Genomic DNA, 13,371 nt, shown 5'->3' on the forward strand with positions numbered 1-13,371 from the left:
CGTCGCGGTGCTGTGGCTCGCCGCTCGTCGCCGCGCAGCGCTGCAGCCGCTGCCGTTTTGCTGCTGCCGCTGCTACAGTGAACTGAACTTAACTGTATCGTTGGCTAGCTCTGTTGCAATTACGCTGATTAGCCCTCTGTGTAGCTGCAGAACAACAGCAAAACAAATTTTAATATAGGAAATATTTATATGGGAGTTTAGTACACTTGATAGGGTTCAATTCTTTCCATTGGACCAAATCCGAAAGTCGCATAGATTAATTCCTACAAAAATGACAAAAGTCTATGTTCAATTAACAGAAAAGACTGAAAACAGAGTTATTGTGGTAGCTACTTTAGAGCAGAAAATAAACAGGATACAGGGATCTAACAGAGATGCAACCGATACCGTCTTGTAGATCACAAAAAATTGATCAAGATTGGAATAAGACACTAACCCATAGGATGGATAGAACACTAGGTGTAGCCTTTGCAAAACAACTAAGTGATGTTTAAAACTGAGGACTTAGCCAATTTTCAGAGATTCCAGAAAATGTTCAAAAACTTTGGAAAATCATAGAAATTCATCCGCAGCTTGGATGGAAAAACTTTATACATGAAAGTTGCTCAAAACGATGAGACGAATCCGAATACGCAGTCCGTTCATCCACCACATGTCCCTAGCATAGCGAACCTGCAACCATCCCCCTCCGGTCCGTCTGTCCGAAAACGTCAAACACCAGGCATACTTTCCCGAATGTTCCCCCCCTTAGCCAGTAGCACCCACTACTGTGTTAGGTCACCCCTAGCACCGCGTATTGCCATGTTATGCTTTGTGATGCTTTGATTGCTCTATTATTTATTGTGTTATCCCTCCGTTACTTCTTTCCGATAGACCCCGAGACTGCCGGTGACCCCCAGTTCGACTACAGTGTCGATGACCCCTCCTTCTTGCCAGAGCAACCATGCAAGCCCCCCCTGATCACCAGATATCGCCTATTCCTTCTCTCTACTACTTCCATTAGAGTAGTGTAGCATGTTACTGCTTTCGGTTAATCCTATTCTGCTGCATAGCCTGTCATTGTTGCTACAGTTGTTACCCCTACCTGCAATCCTAAATGCTTAGTATAGGATGCTAGTATTTCATTAGTGGCCCTACATTTTTGTCCGTCTGCCATGCTATACTACTGGGCCGTCATCACTCGGGAGGTGATCACGGGTATATATACATACATATTATATGATACATGTGGTGACTAGCTAAAGTCGGGTCGGCTCGTAGAGTACCCGCAAGTGATTCCGATGTGGGGGCTCAAAGGACAGCTGGTTCCATCCCGGTAGAGGTGGGCCTGGGTTCCCGACGGCCCCCGACTGTTACTTTGTGGCAGAGCGACAGGGCAGGTTTAGACCACCTAGGTGAGAGGTGGGCTTGTCCTGATCGGCGTCCGTGGTTACATCAATTAACACGCTTAACGAGATCTTTGTATTTTATCTGAGTCTGGCCACTGGCCTATACGCACTAACCAACTACGCGGGAACGGTTATGGGCACTCGATGTCGTGGTATCAGCCGAAGCCTTCTTAACGTCAGCGACTGAGCGGTGCGCGCTAGATTGGACCGTAAGCCTGCGCTTGTATTAAGGGGGCTAGGTCTGTTTCCGGCCGCGTACGCAACGTGCAGGTGTGCAATGGGAAATGGGCGCAGACCCCTGCGCGCATAGGATTTAGACCGGCGTGCTGACCTCTCTGTTGTGCTTAGGTAGGGCTGCGACGTGTTGATCTTGCGAGGCCGGGCATGACCCAGGAAAGTGTGTCCGGCCAGAGGGATCGAGCGTGTTGGGTAATATGGTGCACCCCTGCAGGGAAGTTTATCTATTCGAATAGCTGTGATAGTCGGTAAAAGGACGACCCGGAGTTGTACCTTGACCTGATGACAACTAGAACCGGATAGTTAATAAAACACACCCTTTCAAGTGCCAGATACAACCTGGTGATCACTCTCTAACAGGGCAATGAGGAGAGGATCGCCGGGTAGGATTATGCTATGCGATGATACCTCGTTAACTTACCATCTACTCACTTCTACTGCTTCAAGATGGAGGCTGCCAGAAGCGTAGTCTTCGATAGGACTAGCTATCCCCCTCTTATTCTGGCATTCTGCAGTTCAGTCCACAGATACTACCCATTTCATTGATACCAATGCATATGTAGTGTAGATCCTTGCTTGCGAGTACTTTGGATGAGTACTCACGGTTGCTTTGCTCCTCCTTTTCCCCCTTTCCTTTCCTCTCGGTTGTCGCAACCAGATGCTAGAGCCCAGGAGCCAGACGCCATTGTCGACGACGACTCCTACTACACCGGAGGTGCCTACTACTATGTGCAGGCTGCTGACAATGACCAGGAGTAGTTTAGGAGGATCCTAGGCAGGAGGCATGCGTCTCTTTCGATCTGTATCCCAGTTTGTGCTAGCCATCTTATGGCACCTTGTTTAACTTATATCTGTACTCAGATATTGTTGCTTCCGCTGACTCGTCTATGATCGAGCACTTGTATTTGAGCCCTCGAAGCCCCTGGCTTGTATTATGATGCTTGTATGACTTATTTTATTTTTAGAGTTGTGTTGTGATATCTTCCCGTGAGTCCCTGATCTTGATCATACACGTTTGCGTGTATGATTAGTGTACGATTGAATCGGGGGCGTCACAAAAGAAGAGGCCCGGGGGCCGTAGATTTCACTAGTGTCTTCTCTTGAGAAAAATAGCAAACGGTGGGTAAAGAATTACTGTTGGGAAATTGATAGAACTTCAAATAATCATGACGATATCCAGGCAATGATCATTATATAGGCATCACGACCAAGATTAGTAGACCGACTCCTGCCTGCATCTACTACTATTACTCCACACATCCACCGCTATCCAGCATGCATCTAGTGTATTAAGTTCATGGAGAAACGGAGTAATGCAATAAGAACGATGACATGATGTATACAAGATCTATTTATGTAGAAATAGACCCCATCTTGTTATCCTTAAAAGCAACGATACATACGTGTCGGTTCCCCTTCTGCCACTGGGATCAAGCACCGTAAGATCGAACCCATCACAAAGCACCTCTTTCCATTGCAAGATAAATAGATCAAGTTGGCCAAACAAAACCCAAATATCGGAGAAGAAATACGAGGCTATAAGCAATCATGCATATAAGAGATCAAAAGAAGACTCAAATAACTTTCATGGATAAAAAGATAGATCTGATCATAAACTCCAAGTTCATCGGATCCCAACAAACACACCGCAAAAAGAGTTACATCATATGGATCTCCAAGAGACCATTGTATTGAGAATCAAAAGAGAGAGAGAGAGAGAGAGAGAGAGAGAGAGAGAGGAAGCCATCTAGCTACTAACTACGGACCCGTAGGTCTACAAAGAACTACTCACTCATCATCGGAGAGGCACCAATGGACACGATGCACCTCTCCGTGATGGTGTCTAGATTGGATCTGGTGGTTCTTGACTCTGCGGCGGCTAGAATTGATGTTCGTCGACTGCCCTAGGGTTTCTGGAATATTGGGGTATTTATATAGCAAAGAGTCGGTTCAAGGGGCACCCGAGGTGGGCACAACCCACGAGGGTGCGCCTGGTCCTCCAGGCGCGCCCTGGTGGGTTGTGCTCGCCTCGGAGCACCCCCGAGGCGCTTCTCCGGCCCACTGGATGTCTTCTGGTCAAAAAAACAATCCTCAAAAAGTTTCGCTGCGTTTGGACTCTGTTTGGTATTGTTTTCCTACGATATAAAATGACCATAAAATGATTATAAAACATCCAAGAATGATAATATAACAACATGGAACAATAAAAGATAAGTTGGAGACGTATCAGCATCCCCAAGCTTAATTCCTGCTCGTCCTCGAGTAGGTAAATGATAAAAACAGAATTTTTGATGTGGAATGCTGCCTAATATGTCATCTCATATTCTTTTCTTTATAGCATGGACCTTTGGACTTTTATATGGTTCAAAACAATAGTCTAGTTTTGACATGATAATTTAAATACTCAAGCATATCAACAAGCAACCATGTCTTTCAAAATATCACCGCTAAAATAAGTTATCCCTAGCCCATCATGCTCAATCATTGATCCATTCATGAAACACACTCGCATATTAGCTACACCCAATGCTCAAGTAGGATCATTGTTCCTCCTAGTTGGTGCTTTGTAAGAGAAGATGGGATTTGTAGGGATTTGTAGAGGTGCCAGAGCTCAAAGCAAAAAACTTAGAGATAAAAACATTTTGGGCGGCATACTTTTCCCACCAACGAAAACGACTTAGAGTTCCCAACACTTTCCATGCGAGATATATCATAGGCGGTTCCCAAACAGAAAATAAAGTATATTCCTTTTTCCACCATACTTTCACTTTCCATGGCTAGCCGTATCCACAAGTGCCTTCCATACCAACACTTTCCAAGGAATTTATTATTTGACAACATAAAGTAAATTCATTTTTCATTTTGGGACTGGGCATCCCTAATACCTTTGCCTTACTCTCGTGCAATGACAAGTGAATAAACACTCATCGTGAGAATAACACATCTAGCATGGAAAATATCGGCCACCCCTCACCGCCTCGCGAGCGGTACGTGCACACAAAAGAGAAATTTATTTTGAAAATTAGAGATGGCACATGCAAATTTTCTTAGAACGGCAAAAGAATACCACATATAGGTAGATATAGTGGACTCATGTGGCAAAACTAGTTTAAAGGTTTTTGGATGCACAAGTAGTGATCATACTAAGTGCAAATGAAGGCTAGCAAAAGATTGAGAAGCGACCAACCAAGAAATGAATAATCTCATCAGAGAGCATTAAGCATAATTAAGACCGAATAATGCACCACAAGTAGGATATAATTTCATTGCATGACTATTGACATTCGTGCTTGCATAGGGAATCACAAACCTTAATACCAATGTTATTACTAAAGCATAATTACTCATCAACATGACTTACATATCACATCATCATATTTCAAAACTATTACAAGGAATCAAGTTTATTTTTTCCAATTATCTTCATGAAAGTTTTTATTATATCCTACTTGGATACCTATCACTTTGGAACTAATTTTCATGTGTTGCTTTTGATAAGCTCAAACAAATATAAGTGAAGATCATGAGCATAATATTTCTTTCTCTCAAATTAATTTAGGTGAAGCAAGAGAGAATTTCTTGAAAATTTTACTAACTCTCAAATAAATCTATGTGAAGCAAGAGAGCATTTCTTCAAAAATACTAAAGCACACCATGCTCAAAAAGATATAAGTGAAGTATTAGAGCGATTCCATAGCTCATAAAAATTTAAGTGAAGCATAGAGAGAAATTCTAACAAGTCATGGCATAATTTTGGCTCTCTCAAATAGGTGTGTCCAGCAAGGATTCAAGACTTAGAACACAAAGCAAAAAAAGCAAAGACTCGTATCATACAAGACGGTCCAAGCAAAACTCATAGTATGTGACGAATAAAAATATAGCTTTGAGTAAAATATCGATGGTCGTTAGAAGAAAGAGGGGATGCCACTCGGGGCATCACCAAGCTTAATTGCTTGCTTCTCTTTGGATAATAGCTTGGGATGCCATGGGCATCCCCAAGCTGAGGCTCTTCTTACTCCTTATTCCTTCATCCATCGTAACATCACCCAAAACTTGAAAACTTCAATCACACAAAACTCAACAAAAACTTCATGTGATCCGTTAGTATAAGAAAGCAAATCACTACTATAAGTATTGTTGCAACCCATTCATATTTTATTATTGCATTATATCTACTGTATTCCAACTTTTCTATGGCACAAACTCAAAAGAAAACCATAGAATCATCAAGACAAGCACACAACGCAAAGATAACAGAATCTGTAAAAAAATAGAATAGTCTGTAGCAATGTGAATATTTTGAATACTTCGGTAAGTCCAAAAATCCTGAAAAATTAGGATGACCTGAGCAATTTGTATATCAATCTACTATAAACAAATAAGATTTTTTTGTCTCTTCTGTGAATTTTAAAAATTGTAAATCTGGACGCAAAAGTTTCTTTTTTTTTTCTAGCAAGATCAAACAACTATCACCCAAAAAGATCCTAAAATCTTTACTTGGCACAAACACTAACTAAAACACAAAAAACACAATCATAAACAGTAGCATAATTGCGCAAACACTCAAGAACAGAAAGCAAAAGACAAAAATAGATTTTTATTCATTGGGTTGCCTCCCAACAAGCGCTATCGTTTCATGCCCCTAGCTAGGTAGGCGTAAATTTATTGATGCTCACAAGAAAGATAATAATTAAAATACAAAGAGAGCATCATAAAACATTTGACAAACACATTTATGTCTAACATACTTCCTATGCATAGGAATTTTATAGGAAAACAAATTAGCTAGACAAGCATGATCTAGCATATGCATGGAAGGAAACAATAGTAATCTCAACATGAAGAGAGGTAACTTAGTAACATGAAAATTTCTACAACCACATTTCCCTCTCTCATAATAATTACATGTAGGATCATATTCCAACTCAACAATATAACTATCAAATAACATATTCTCTACATGATCCACATGCATGCAAAGTTGACACTCTTCCAAAATAGTGGGATTATCATCAAATAAAGTTATGACCTCTCCAAGCCCACTTTCATCAAAAATTTCATAAGATTGAACACTCTCCAAATATGTGGGATTATTTTTAGCTAAAGTTGACACTCTTCCAAACCCAATTTTAATATTATCGCACACATATTCATCATGAGATTTAAATAAATTTTCAAGATCTTAAGAATCATTATCACCCCAATCATGATCGTTGCAATAAGTAGTGGAACTAGCAATATTAGCATCCCCAAGCTTGGGATTTTGAATATCATTAGCACAATCGACATTAATAGAATTTATAATAACATCATTGCAATCATGCTTTTTCATTCAAGGAGCTATCATGAATCAGTTTATAAATTCCTGCGTTTAAAACTTCATCACAATTTTCAGATTCATACATCTCAAGCAAAACTTCATAAAGATGATCTAGTGAACTCAATTCACTAGCAATTGGTTCATCATAATTGGATCTTTTGAAAAGATTAGCATAAATAGATTTTTAGCAAGCAGAGATGCAGGCAAATAGAAGGCACATGGTAACACAAGTAAAGATAGCAAACAAGGATCTAACGAGAAAAAGTCAACGAATAAAACGGCAAATTTTTGTGAAGTGGGGGAGATGAAAATGAGAGGCAAATGGCAAAAAACGTAAATTCCAAGGAGATGAGATTTGTGATTAGGAACCTAGTAGATGTTGATGATGTCTCCCCGGCAACGACCCCAGAAATTCCTTTTGATGTCTGCTAGACGTCGGTATTTCTCCAAAGAGGAAGGGATGATACAGCACAATGATGGTAGGTATTTCCCTCAGTGATGAGACCAAGGTTATCGAACCAGTAGGAGAACCAAGCAACAATACGTAAACAACACCTGCACACAAATAACAAATACTCGCAACCCGACATGTTAAAGGGGTTGTCATTCCCTTTCGGGCAACGGCGCCAAAAATTGGCAAAGGGACGTGAGAGAGTTTTACTAATTTGATAGATCGAACGCCAAATAAAATAAAGTGCAGCAAGTTATTTTTTGTATTTTTGGTTTAATAGATCTGAAAATAAAAGCAAAATAAAATAGCTCGCAAAGGCAAATATAATAAAGAAGAGACCCGGTGTCGGTGTACTAAAGTTTGGGCCCTTTGTACGCCTTACTTGTGCACGGGAAGTTGCAGCCGCACTTGCGGCAAGGCTTGACGGGGGCAGCTGGAGGAAAAATACAAGATGACCAAGACTGCATCCGAGCCAGTAATCAGAGAGCAGAAGACAAGCTGGGCCTGCGGCAAGATTCTTGCAGGGATGGCTCGCAAAGCCCCGGCAAGATCCTTGCCGAGATTGTTAGCGAAGCACCAGCAAGACCATCACCCTTGAGGTTGAGAGCTCTGACACCATCGACAATGTCAAGACCAAGATCCAAGGGCGTCTGCTTGATGGCATGCAGATCTTTTTGAAGACCAGAAGGCAAAGTTCCTAGCAAGGTTCTTGCCGGGGACGCTTGCGAGGCCCCCCGGCAAGATCCTTGCCGGGGACGTTTGCGAGGCCACGGCAAGGCTCGCGCATGGCAAGGTTCCGCCACCCTGCCACCGCTCCAGTGCAGCAAAGAGCCAGCCAGCCAGGCAAGCACCTGCGTGGTGGCATGCAGATCTTCGTGAAGATCCCGCCATTGCTCCAGCGCTGCGGCTAGCCAGTCAGCTTGGCATTTGCATGCCTCGTCATCCGAGGTGCGTGTCAAGACGGGGTGAGGTGGCGACGGATGAGATGGGCTCTGTTTCCGTCCCCAATAAACTTAGGGGGCACGCAAACAACGCATTTAATGCGTTTGTCCTAAGACGTCAGTGATAAGCATGCAAACTGTAGCTACTTTACACCTCCTGTGTGCCTATACGCCGCTGTGGACGCCCCTTGGTATAAAAGGAGGCCCAAGGCGATACAGGAGGGGTCTTTTTTGGACTTTCCGGCCCAGTTTGCATGCGTAGCAGCTAGCCGAAGCTCAGGAACACTAAATATACACCAAAAGCAGGACTAGAGTTGTACGCTTCTCAGCGGCCCTAACCTGGGTAAAAATCCCTCGTGTTGATCGTTAGATCCTCTGTTTGTGCACCCCTCTTCCATGCCAAACGGTAGACGGGATCCACGTGATCCCATAGGTGTCATTTCCCCGACATCTTTGGCGCGCCAGGTAGGGGAAGAAGGTTGTGCAAACCTGGTCTAGCAGTTAGCGCATCGATTTCTTGATCACCATGGCTCCCAAGAAGAAGGCGATCACCACGATCGGTTCTTCTGCGGCCGATCCGCCCATGCCAGCGTGGACGGGCGATGGGGTAGACACGAACGGCAGCGGAGGTGGAGTTCACAAGCATCCACGGTGTTCTGGCGATCGAAGCCGGGCGAGCGGTATCATCCGCGGCCGCGATGACGACCCGCGCGCCGCTGGTTCCAAGGACGGAGTCGTGCTGCCTATGGGCGGCGCAGCGACCTCCAAGACACCCCCACCAGCGCATGCGCCGCGGTCTTCCCAGGTCATGCGCGACGATCAGCGCCACAATGTTGGTGACCCCGAGCGCCCCCACGGAAAGAGCCCTCAGCATCATTCTCGAGATGCGCAGGGCCAACATGCACGCCAAGATGCTGGTGGAAATGGCGCATGGCTAGGGAACCGTGGCAGGGCTCCTTCTAACGTGGTTAGAAGTCCGAGCACCTACCGTTCATCGCGCCTGTCGCTGCCGCATACACCAGCCGAAGAGTTGGCGCCAGCACAGCTACTCCTGGATTTTCCACCTGCTGCGGAGAAGAAAGAGGAATGGAGAGCTGCTATCCAGATCCTCATTGGTTTCATGAATAAAGATGGGCACCAGGAGGCAAGTCCTTCGCGGTGCCGGTCCACCGAGCCAGCGCGTGCCAACGGCGGAAAGATCAGAGGCGCCGCGACCACGGTGCACTCCCCTCCACCACCACGATAGTGGCCGCCAGCTCGACGGCTCGCTGCCTGTGATGATGGATCCACGGTGTCGTCCGATCCACGAGCTTGCCGCGATCAAGGTCAAGTCCTTCGGGAACAGGTCAAAGAAGTCGCTCGAAGTACCATCGAGCGGTGGCTGGAAGCGCGCCATCAATCTGATAGGCGCGTAGGGCCCACTGTAGATAGGCCTGCATCGAGGGATTGTGGACCTACTTTACTAGGTGGGTTGTCCAGCTTTCACCCGGTAGCTGTGCCGATTCCAGTGGCCCACTTCCCGCATGTTCAAACCAGAGGTCCCGGAGAAATATGACGATAAGACTCATCCTCCGAGTTCCTGAGCGTTTACACCATCGCAATGCAAGCTGCCGGGGCTCGGGACGGCAAGGTGCTCGTCAACTACTTCCCGTTGGTGCTCAAGCCCAACGTCAGGTCGTGGTTGATGCACCTGCCAGTAGATTCCATCTCTTCTTGGTCGGATCTGTGCCTTGAGTTTGCAAATTTGCGCAAGATCAATCTCAAGCTCAACCCTAAGAAGTGTGTGTTTGGTGTCCCATGCGGCAAGCTTCTCGGGTTCTTTGTGTCTCAGCGTGGGATCGAGGCAAACCCCGACAAGATCAAGGCGATTGAGCAGATTGAAGCACCAAGACGAGTCAAAGATGTGCGTCGGCTTGCTGGCTGCGTTGCTGCCTTAAGTAGGTTCATCTCCAAATCTGCTGAGCGCGCCCTGCCCTTTTTCAAGATCTTGAAAAAGGCAGGTTCAATGAAATGGAATCCGAAAGAGGAGGCAGCGTTGCAAGATTTGAAGAGGTACCCCTCCTCTACGCCAACACTAGTCGTGCCTAATCCGCAAGAGCCGTTGCTGCTATATCTAGTGGCAATGAATCAAGTGGTCAGTGTTGCGCTAGTGGTGCAGAGAGAACTTGATGAAGAAGCAACGGTAGTGGCGAGACCGTCGGATGACGAGCCAGAGCCCTCCCCGACAGGGTCTGGTGCCGGCAAGGCAAGACCCCTGGTAGAGTCTGGTGCCGGCAAGGCAGAGTCTAGTGCCGGCAAGGTGTGATCTACGCAAGCAAATGAAGTGATACAGAAGAAGAAGATGGTGCAGCACCCAGTTTATTTTGTCAGCTCCCTCTTGCAGGGAGCTAGGTCAAGATGCTCTGGTGTGCAGAAGTTGCTCTTCGGCCTCCTTATGGCCTCAAGGAAGCTGCGCCACTATTTTTAGGCACATGAGATCACCGTCATCACTCGCTTCCCATTGCAACGGATCTTACACAACCCAGATGCAACTGGAAGGATAGTGGAGTGGCATTGGAATTGTCAAGCTTTGGTCTCAGGTTTGAAAGCGCTTCAACAATTCAGAGCAGAGCCTTGGCGGAGTTCATTGGAGAATGGACGTCAACGCCTGACGAGGAGGTTCAGAAACCACTCTCCCCGTCAAGGAAATGAGCCATGACTAGATTATGTACTTTGATGGGGCTTTCTCACAGCAAGGCACCGGTGCTAGTGTGCTACTTGTCGCACCCACCGAAGAGCACCTCAAGTACGTAGTCCAGATGCACTTCCCCCAGAAGAGATCAACAAATAACACTGCGGAATATGAGGGACAGCTGGCTGGTCTCAGGATCGCGGCGGACCTTGGAATTAGGAAGCTCATTGTCAGAGGTGATTCACAGCTTTTCGTCAAGCAAGTCAGTAAAGATTATCAGAGCCCGTTGATGGAAGCTTACGTAGATGAAGTGAGGAAGTTGGAGGAGCGTTTGATGGTCTGCAAGCAGAGCATGTTCCTCGAGCAGAGAACAACATTGCCGACGACCTGTCAAAACATGCTGCCCTCAAGTTACCTGTGGAACCAGGGACTTTTGTGCTCCAACTGACTCAGCCATCCATTGAACCATCGGCAAGACAAAATAAGCGAAGGAAGTTGAGCCCAGGCAAGTACTTTTCGGCTGAGTTCCCAGGGGCGTCCGACAAGGAAGTTGCCCGGGACGACGCCAAGCTTGCCGGGGAGCGACAGGCTCCGGCAAGGCCTCAGGCCCTTGCTGTAGAGACAACTGCTCCCATGGTAGAGGACATGCCTTTAGTCCTTGCCATCGAGCCTCGGGCCCCGGCATGGGCATAGCACATCGTTTCGTTCCTCCAAACAAGGGAACTCCCCGAGGAACAGAAAGAAGCGGAGAGAGTAGCCCATCGGTCTAACATGTACCAGTTTGTGGACGATGTCCTCTACAGAAAAAGACCGAACGATGTGAAATTGAAGTGCATTCCTCGGGAGGACGGACTGGAGCTATTGGCAGAGATACATGGAGTCATATGTGGCTCTCACATAGGATCAAGGGCCCTTGTAGGCAAGGCAACCCGACAAGGTTTCTTTTGGCCCACTGCCCTCCAGGATGTAATTGCGCTAGTAACCAAGTGTGAAGCATGTCAGTTCCATTCGAAGAAACTCCATCTGCCAGCTGAAGCTCTTCCAACGATCTCTCTTTCCTGGCCATTTTCGGTCTGGGGCTCGACATATTTGGCCCTTTTCCCCGTGCTGTCGGGGGCTTTGAGTACTTGTACGTCGCAATCGACAAGTTCACAAAGTGTCCGGAAGTGGAAGCAGTGAGAAAGGTGACAACACAGTCAGCCGTCATGTTCTTCAAGGGATTAGCTTGTCATTTTGGTGTGCCAAACAGAGTCATCACTGACAACGACACAAAATTCAGAAGCTGCACCTTCATGCAGTATATCCAAGACCTCGGCAGCAAAATCTGTTTTGCTTGTGTTGCTCATCCGAGAAGCAACGGCCAGGCAGAAAGAGCAAATGCTGAAGCGCTGCGGGGCCTCCAAACAAGGACTTTTAACAGGTTGCACAAGTGTGGAAGACGCTGGATTGATGAGTTGCCGGCAGTTCTTTGGTCATTCAGAACGACACCAAATCGAGCCACCGGCCAGACACCCTTCTCCCTGTTGTATGCGGCAGAAGCAGTTCTCCCCACAGAAGTCATATACGGGTCACCTCGAGTGCTCGCTTATGATGAGCTTGAGCAAGAGCAGTTGCGGCAAGATGATGCTACGCTCCTTGAGGAAAATCGTCTTTAGGCTGCTGTGCAAGCTACGTGCTACCAGCAAGCCTTGTGCTGCTACCATAGCCGCAAGGTTCAGGCCTGAAGCCTTGAGGAAGGCGACCTTGTTCTTCGGCGCGTTCAGTCCACCAAGAATTCAAACAAGTTGACGCCAAAGTGGGAAGGCCCTTATCGCGTAATACGAGTCACTAGGCCCGGCGCAGTCCGCCTGGAGACCGAAGATGGCATTCCAGTGAGCAACTCCTAGAATATCGAACATCTTCTCAAGTTTTACCCATGAGGCGTGGTTGCCGGGTCCCCCTACAAGCCCCTTTTGTACTAGCCTTGCGGCAAGGCATATAACCCTATGCACAAAGCCAGGCGCAGACCCTGTGCGCAGTTGAATAAGTTTAAGTATGTACAGTCCTTATTGATTTCCATGTTTTTTTATATGCATGCCTGTCTAGCATGTTGTACTACGTTCGTTTCCAGCAACTACTGATGAACCGCCAAGGTTCCATGTTACTATTTTCTCTTCTTTCTTTTTTCTCAAAGGACAAAAGGTTCCCTCGCATACAAATTTGCCGGGGGGATAGAGAGTATGGACACCAACTGGCGACGTTCGAAGTGGCATCTTGCGGGAAAGAGTACAGCAGCGAAAAGATAAGTTCTGAAACCTTGAGTAAATTTCTTTTAAATATGAGGTTATTTTTCTTGAACGATTTTGGTTCTTGTATGGAAAACC

The sequence above is a fragment of the Triticum aestivum genome, chromosome 1D (genome assembly GCF_018294505.1).
Source record: "Triticum aestivum cultivar Chinese Spring chromosome 1D, IWGSC CS RefSeq v2.1, whole genome shotgun sequence".
NCBI lineage: Eukaryota > Viridiplantae > Streptophyta > Magnoliopsida > Poales > Poaceae > Triticum > Triticum aestivum.